Raw genomic sequence first — 9,428 nt, forward strand, 5'->3', positions numbered from 1 at the left:
TCCTACATGAAGGATAAATGACATAAAACACATAAAACCATGGACAAAAAATGTGTATATATAAAAAAGGACTATAAATTTATCAGAATAAATAGGAATAAAAAATCGTAGCTTATCTGATAAAAATGGCAAGTTCATAAATGGAAAGAGAATAGGAGCCTCCAATGCATTTTGTCCGTATCCTGGACTTCTTCAAGGGATATTCTAGCTCCTGTGGGGTATCCAATATTTATACCCCCTCTAATAAGGACAAACAAGAATTCACAGAGCTCCTTTGTGACATCACTTCCGGTTTTCTAAAAAGTTCCTATCCATTAAAGTGTAGTAACCAATTAAATTTATATTAGGCTGTTTCCTTTATTAATACGTTGTTAAATTGGAAGTCCATTTCCTAGATATAAATTATTTACTGGTGTATCACTCCTTTTTTTATGTACATCGCGTCGCGTCACTTCCGCCCTTATTATCCATGCATCGCGGTCCTTCCGCCCTCTTTTGAGCGGTTCATTGCATCACTTCCTACTCCGTTGTCATCGTCCCCATTAAGCGCTATGCCACCTCCTTCCTTACACCGAATAGGACAATTCATCCACTTGTTCACCGATCACGTGTATATCACGTCCAGCGTCAAACATTTCCAATCTCTGGCGGCATCCATATTTGTACTCCAAGTGGCTTCTTTGCTCGCGGCCATCTTGCTGCTCTCATAGGTTCCATTTTCGTTGCCATCTTTATGCTCCCATCTGTATCGTGTTATTTATAATCCTGGGGATAGCAGTTTAGTTATTATTTCCTATATGGTACAATGGAAACAATATTAGTATGAATGTATATACCAGCCATATGTTTGGACTATAACAATGATGAAATAATGATGACAATTTCTAATTCTTCTCCACACCTACTCAGAATCATAACTGGAATTCTAACAACTCCACAAATAACACATATATTAATATATAGTATAGACTATATGTAGACACTTATAAAAATCCTAAAAACATTCTTTTGGGGATTAGTACAGCACATCCTTAAAAAATATTAAAAAGTCTTAAAAAATGGAAATCTCATTTAGTCTTGCTTTTCATAGGATTTATGGTTAATATACATATATGTATATATATATATATATATATATATATAGTCTTTTCACTCTGTAGGGTCAGTTGGTTCTTATGAGTCTTGAGACATGTAATTATTGTTGCTGCGTTCTGGAAATTCTCGCTCCCATCTTCAAATTTGTAGATCAGAAATTTCTTCTTAGGTCGTAGGTCTTGGGGGATTCAACTCTGTATGTCACATAAAAAAACTACCATACCTGGTCTTCCCTAGAGGTCTCCCATCCAAGTACTAACCAAGCCCAATGGTGCTTAGCTTCCAAGATCAGACGAGATTGGGCGTTCTAACCCAGGTATGATGGTAGGTTATATTAGGACATAACAAGAAATCCCTTTTTTCTCCTTTCATCTTCATTAGAGAAATGGTGCTATCTCATAATTGTCGTTAAATCCTCTGGGAGTCATAGTGTCCAGTTCAAAAATCCAGAACATCTCACGTCTAGATAATTTGTTCGCAAGATCTCCTCCTCTATCTCCCAATTCCACATGTTCTATAGCTTTGAACATTAGGTCATCTGGATCCGATCTATGGTGTGAAATAAAGTGTCTTGACACCATATGAGTCTCCACCTTGTTCTTGATAATCCTTATGTGTTCTTGTATGCAAAGTTTTAGAGGTTGTTTAGTCTTTCCCACATACTTTGTTCCACATGAACATTCCAAGAGGTAAATGACTGAGGTTGAGTTGCAATTAAGATGTTGTTTGATTTTATATTCCTTGGTATTCACAGAATTACTGAAGCTTTTTCTCTGCCGATGTAGAAATTTGCATATATTGCACTTGCCACATTTATAACTCCCTGGACAGTTATGGATGATGTTGGATTTTGAAACATTAATATCCCTTAACATACTGGGTACTAGAGAATCTTTAAGATCCCTTGCCTTTCTGAATACAATGGGGGGTCTGGGTGGTAGAATTTCTTTTAAAACTGGATCCATTAGGAGGATCTTCCAATGCTTATTAAGAGAATTCTTGATATCTCTCTCCTGTGCGTTATATGTTGTGATGAATGGGATAATATTCTTCTCTTCCTCTTCCATATTCTTATATTCCAATAACATATTCCTCTCTATGGTATCCATTTTGTCCTTTGCTTCCAGTAATAACTTTGGAGGATATTCTTTTTCTAAAAATCGATTTGTATATATTTGAATTTGCTCATTACATGTTTGTACTTCACTGCAATTTCTTTTTATTCTGTGAAATTGTGAATACGGAATATTCTCTTTCCATCTTCTTAAATGTCCACTTTTAAAATGAAGATAACTATTGGTATCCACTTCTTTTATGAAGTTCTTTGTAATGATCATGTTTTCTTCTCCGCGTAAAACCAGATCCAGAAATTCAATAGTATTCCTATTTATTTTCGACGTGAATTTCAAATTCATATTGTTCTCTGAAATGTGATTTAAAAACAAGTAATACACCAGTAAATAATTTATATCTAGGAAACAGACTTCCAATTTAACAATGTATTAATAAAGGAAACAGCCTAATATAAATTTAAGTGGTTACTACACTTTAATGGATAGAAACTTTTTAGAAAACCGGAAGTGATGTCACAAAGGAGCTCTGTGAATTCTTGTTTGTCCTTATTAGAGGGGGTATAAATATTGGATACCCCACAGGAGCTAGAATATCCCTTGAAGAAGTCCAGGATATGGACAAAACGCGTTGAAGGCTCCGATTCTCTTTCCATTTATGAACTTGCCATTTTTATCAGATAAGCTACGATTTTTTATTCCTATTTATTCTGATAAATTTATAGTCCTTTTCTATATATACACATTTTTTGTCCATGGTTTTATGTGTTTTATGTCATTTATCCTTCATGTAGGAGGATATCTCTTGTGTCTGATTAAAATTATTTTATGTTATTTTAAATGATTTTTTGCACTCTTATTGATTTACACTTTAAATTATTTATGCATTTTTGCACATTTTTATGGAATGTTATGATTATTAATTCAGTCAAGGATCTTTGAAGGATCTCTGCAATAGCACTTCATACAGTCATACAGACCGTTGTCATTTTATAAGTTATACACTGTATAAAAAATTCATAGGTATTTAAGGATAATGGTAATTTGATATTACTATCCTGGCATTAGTACTTTAATTGCACAAAATCACTTTATATTGCTAGCACTTTATAATAAGTTATATAAGCACAGTAGGCGCTCTATACCAGCTCCTTGTATTTTCTAACAGGTGAGACTTACCTGCGGTCAGCTGGACAGGTCCCCCGCAGCACCCTCAGGCGCTCTGGTCCCTCCTCTGGCTCCGGTGGTTGGTCGCACACTGTGTTCTCCCAGCAGAACACAATAAAGTTTAGAAAAAAAAACACGTTATTTTTCTTGTTTCTAAACTGTACTGTGGTGTGCTGGGAGACCACGTTTCAGACCAGCAGGAAGCAGCCATAGGCTGCTGCGTGGCAGGTAAGTGCGGGACAGGGGGGAAGTGAGCGGAGGGGGGAGGAGGGAGGAGGGGTTGTGGGGCACACAAACTTACCGCTGCTGTAGGTAGTGCTGCGCATGCGCTGGGTTTATAAATGTAACAGCGCATGCGCAACACGGATTCCAGCTGCGGTAAGTTAGAGTAGAGAGGGAAAAGTATCTATTTCCCGAAAAGCTGTCATCACAAAAATGACAGCTTTTCGAAATAGATACTGATGGAGAGGATGAATGATGAATTCCTCCGGTAATTAGGTAGAACTTCATGCGAGTTCTAAACCTAATTACCTCCATTGATTTTTAAGGTATGATGAATAGGCCCCATAGAGCTATAGTGTGCATGCATTCTTTAGTTACAATATAACCATTTTGTTATTTTATGTGACACTGCATAACATGTTTTGCAAAATGTATGTAGCCTAGAAAAGGCTACATTTTTTTAACATAACTTTATTGTATTGCAAATCGCTGTCACCTAATTTTACTAATAGTTGATGATTCATAATTCCTGTGCACATAACATCTGTGAGTAGTTACACACATCTGTGTGTAAAACAAAACATCTAAGTTGTTCGCCATATTTAGAATGGACCTGAATCATTTACCACTTACTAAATAATATCAGCAGAAATGTATCATCTAACAGAGAGATGTTAACAGCAGGTGTCAAAGCTGCTACTAACATATTAAAATGCCTCTGAGCCCAGTAATGACCTTTATTTTCCTCTCTGGTTGAGATGCTAAAAACAAGTGTGTTTAAACTTCAAATGGCTGATGCAGAGGTGGTTCAAGAGTGGAGGGGGCCATTGTGCAGTCTCCTTGTGGCCCCCCACCCACTATTGCTGGTGCATGTACCGAGTAGACTCTGACACTGTCCAAGAGTTTACTGCTCTCTGCCAGTGCAATTTTCCCAGTGATTTCTCTACTATGCAGGCACAGATCTCTGGAAAAAGGGTGCTGGTGCCATTTTCCTTGTGATTTTTGCGGCACTTGGCAGACAGTTAAGTATAGTCTATTGGGTGCACACCCTGCACCCCTTAAAGAGACACCCATGTGCTTGTCAGAGTTGGAAGTAAAATGGGCACATCTAGATAAAGCAAATACAAATGTGGCATATTTACTCACATATGCAGAGCACATCTCTGAGCTACAGCCCACTCCATACTTACTAATTTTCTTGGTGCCCCTTCCGGAAAGGGGAAGCCAGGTCGGTGCATCAGGGGGCATGGCAGCAATGTAGTAAATAGGTGGTGCGGTGGCATGGTGGTGCGATAGCATCATATCGCCCCCCCACCCCCACTTTACAAAGAAGATATTACCGCCATTTTAAACCAGGGGTGAGTCTATGATAAAGTGATTCAGTGCAGCCGTTCCGGGAGAGTAGGCAACCATGGCCCACTCTAGCTGGGCAGCATATGTGAGATGTGCCAAGTGGGCAAACTGTGTAAATATGCACATATGCAGAACTACACACACAGTTGGAAAGGTACCTTGGCAGCAGTTATACCAGAGAAAAACTAGCGCTCGCCCAAATGTGACTATGGAGAAATGGGGTAATATAATAAATATTCCAGCCTTTGATATTACCCCATTTCTCCATATTCACATTTGGGTGAGCACTGGTTTTTCTCTGCTTATATTACATTCTACAGTGGGTAGGGTAGCCCACACATTCCCAGCAGCCCTCCTTCACATCATTTTTTGTGGCCTTTGATTGTATTTTTTAGTGCAGCCCCATTCTGCTTCATTCACAAATAAGCAGTTATACCACATTTCCAACAGACGTAATTAAACCTTAGCCAAGTCTAGATGCAAATACACCTGCTACATCCTTAATTAGGCTCATTGCTCACTAAACAGCACTTTCAAACTAATTAAAAATATGAAACATTTTAAATTAATACTGGGGGTTTATGGTCCACTTACACATACCAGTTAATTTATTACAAGCTTGCAACCACTTAATTTATTATAAGCTTTCAACTACAGTACTTAACACCAGTTGAAAAAAAATAAAATATTAATATTGTAATACCAACATGCAGTAAATTACAGTAAATGAACCCTCATAAACCACTAATATGGATGCATTATTAGCCAGTAACACTACAGTGGTGGATTGTGTAACCCTTTAAGTTATAATTAGTAATCAGTTCACATGTCACACTATGGCACCTATTTATTACAATCCGTATTGAAAATTTGGTTATAGGGCCTGATTCAGAGCAGGACGCTATTTGCGCGCGCTCGTTCTGAAAAAAGGGGTGGCTATTCAAATGAACCGATCGCTCTTCGCGGTCTGTTCACGCCTCTAGGTCTGAACGAGCGTACAAAACATGCGGTCGTTTTTTGGAAAACTACGCCCCCTGGCCTACGTCATGTCCGCTATTTATTAGATTAATCGAATACATCGACCAGCATATGAACTGCTCGCTATTTTTGTGGTTGCTTTTTCCTACCACAATCTTGCGAGCAGTTCTGACTATAAAATAACCCAGTGACGTGGTCAATGACGCTGCTGTATTAATTATGCACACCCTTAAAACGCCCATTTTGACCTTTAAGCACGCCTGCGTTCTGATCTCCACCCCCGTTTTCAAGCACCATCCCATTACCACCCACATACGCCTCCTCCTGTCACTCAAAATAGCAGGCATTCGATATTTAGCGAACAAACGATTTTCGGCCGCACTGACTGGTTCGCGTATTACAATCCGTACGCATGCGCAGTTGTGCAAACATCGCTCGGAACGAACGGCGGCCGCTTACGAGCGGCTCTGAATCAGGCCCATAGTGTGATATTTCAGAATTTAGGAAATATCACATAAATGTACTAACAGCTGCATGCAGAGACAAAGCTTGCGATAAAGCTCTGTGCCTGCGAATCCCTTCCACACACTTCTCCCTGTATTTTTCGGAAAAAATACAGGGAGAATGTGTCTGCTGGATACCGCTGTGTATGCAGCTTATGATATTGCTATAGTATAGAGGGGGGCTCTATACTATAGCAATATCATAAGCTGCATACACACACGATTTTAGTAAAATATTTTCCTTCATTTTTTCAAGGGAAAAATGAACGAAAATTGTTTACTAAAATCGTTCATTTACTAAATGTAATGAACAATTTTTTTGAACTACAAACGATTTTAGAATATTCCCTTACTGAAAATCGTTGAGTTGGTCAGTCTGACTGAACTACAAATGTGAATTCGCATGAATGATAATCGTTCATCATTTTAACTCAGAAAGTGAACGATTTTTTTAACTATTGAACTATTGAACGATAAACGATATTGTTATCGATAATTGTTCAGAAAATCGTTCTGTGTGTATGCACCCATATGGATATTTTTTTACTGTGTATGGAGTTCCTGGTGGTAACGCTTGCTGATAATTTCACTGAATAGATGGAGGCAACACATCAATCTCCACAACTGTAGAACAAACAAACATAACATATTAGAGAAGCAGTTATTGTTTATTATTATTATTATTATTATTATTATTATTAGTGTATTTTGAGAAATTATAAGATAATACAGTTCAATTAATGCAACAATCTGTATACTTTATGAAGTCACACCCACAACATGAACTCTCCTCATAAAGGAATAATAAAAAACGTTAAAAGAAAATTCCATATTGACTTACTTTGGGAAGCATTATCAGGAGATTACTGTGTCTCCTGCACTGCCCCTCCTCTTTTCCTCTTGTTCCTGTGCACATAGGATCTGTGAGACACACAAACAAGAGAGCAATTGTACGTTTTTATATGGTAAACAAATTTTGAGACCTCTCTCAGGCTGAATTATATCCATGGATTAAAAATGTAAATATATAGAAATGATAGGAATTCAAGCTATGATGTGCAGTTACTTTCACTCCTCCCATACTGTAGGGGCCTATTCATCAAACGAGAAATGGCCCGGTAACCATGTGGAGACGCAAGTTTCCGCATATTTATGTTACCCGGCCATTCATCATGAGGGGTATTGAATTAAAAGTTTTTGGAGTTTGCTGCAGAGAAAAAGCTCAATCTTCAGACGGCGCTTGTTCTCGGATCCCCGCACCTTCCTATGGGAAGGAGTTCCAGGGATGCGAAGAGGGATCTAATCCCTCCGCCGCCTCCTCACCAGCTCTCCGGTGGCTTTGCGCATGCGCGACCCAAGGTCACCTATGCGTAGCCGGGATGTTGGGGAGCAGGTAAATAATGCAGCTACAGAAGTAGCTGTGATACTAACCACAGGAACAACTGCTTTTCGTAGCAGTTGTCCTCCTCACCGGAGCAATGATGAATCGCTCTGGTGTCACTTTTCCCCCCATGTGAGTTGGGTACTTCCTCATCGGAGGCCATACAGCCTTCGAAGATGAATAGGCCCCATAGTGAGTGGGATTGTATTATCAGTTGTAAAGTATTTGACATTACTCAACTAACAAAGCTGAATGGGAAGGAATTTCAGCCTCAATCACATGCACCAAGGAAAATACTGTTCCATGATTGGACGAGGTTTTGTGTTCCTGTGTAGCTGAAAACAAATCGGGGAGATAAAGATAAATTAAATGATAATATGGGAAACAATGGTGAATAGAGGAGTAATCTAAAGAGAAGGGTGCATGTGACGAAAAACCTTGCGGGCAGAAGGGGATGTATAATAAAATATGGTGGGCAGGAGGTGGCATGTGAGAGTTTCGTGGGCAGGCACTGGCATGCAATAAAATAGCATGTGTTCAGGCAGCAGGTATGGGAATGGCTGTGTGGGGGCAGCATGTATGGGAATGGCTTTGTGGGGGCAGCATGTATAGGAATGGGTGTGTGGGGGCAGCATGTATGGGAGTGGCTGTGTGGGGGCAGCATGTATGGGAATGGCTGTGTGGTGCAGCATGTATGGGAATGGCTGTGTGGGGGCAGCATGTATGGGAATGGCTGTGTGGGGGCAGCATGTATGGGAATGGCTGTGTGGGGCAGCATGTATGGGAATGGCTGCATGGGGGCAGCATGCAGGGCTGCCATCAGAAATTGTGGGGCCCAGGACTGACAAAATAGGCAGCCCCCCTTAACTTATCAATAAAAATAAAACAAAAATTGTCAAATGTTTTGGGCAAAATTTATTAATCTTTTTCCCCATTTCACTCCCCCCGCCCTGTTTATTAAATACAATATGTGCCATGATCTGCCCAGCTCTTTCCCCACTTCCCCCCCTCCCCCCATTTATTAAGTCCAGTCTCCCCCTTTGTATTATATCAGTCTGTGCCCTGCCCAGCTATTGTTTCAACCCCCCATCCTGTTTATTATTATTAAATCCATCTGCCATCTCTCCGCTGTGCACAGAATTTTCCCACTTACCTTATTTCCTTGATGAAGGCTCCGAGTTCCCCGCTCCAGCTTCTTCTCCTCTTCCTCCCTGGCAGAGATGCTGCTCATCTTGATCCGCAGCTTCTCCGACCTCATCCTCCAATAGCATCATGACGTCACACAGGGGCGCCGAGAGGGGGGGGAGCGGGTACAGATTACCGGGGCCTGGGCTTCCTGAGGGGCCCATCGGGGGCCCGGGTCTGGCACCGCTCCCCCTCCCTCACAGCAGCCCAGCACACAGCATGAGCTGAGCTGCAGTGGAGACTGCTCGTGGCAGCCACAGCAGTCTCCTATGCCTGTGGGGGGGAGCGATCACACTGATCGTGCCCCCCCTGGCTTTGAGCAGGGCTGAGGGGGCCCAGAGCGCCCCCCTCCCCAGCTTCGCAGCGCTGCAAATCTTTTTTTTGGGGGGGAGGGGGTGTGGCCACACCTCCCATGATTAGGTCACGCCCCCTATTATCCGAGCCCCCCGCGGCTGTCAGCGGGCCTGACGTCAC

The 9,428-nt window shown here is 40.8% G+C and overlaps 1 pseudogene; it reads right to left on the bottom strand.

Annotated features, from left to right (window-relative positions):
* Window positions 1–1,306: 1,306 nt before the first annotated feature.
* On the bottom strand, window positions 1,307–1,425 carry LOC148512103 (5S ribosomal RNA; annotated as a pseudogene).
* Window positions 1,426–9,428: the final 8,003 nt, after the last annotated feature.

Source organism: Taudactylus pleione, unplaced genomic scaffold (assembly GCF_031769625.1).
Source record: "Taudactylus pleione unplaced genomic scaffold, aTauple2 ptg000282l, whole genome shotgun sequence".
Classification (NCBI taxonomy): Eukaryota; Metazoa; Chordata; class Amphibia; order Anura; family Myobatrachidae; genus Taudactylus; species Taudactylus pleione.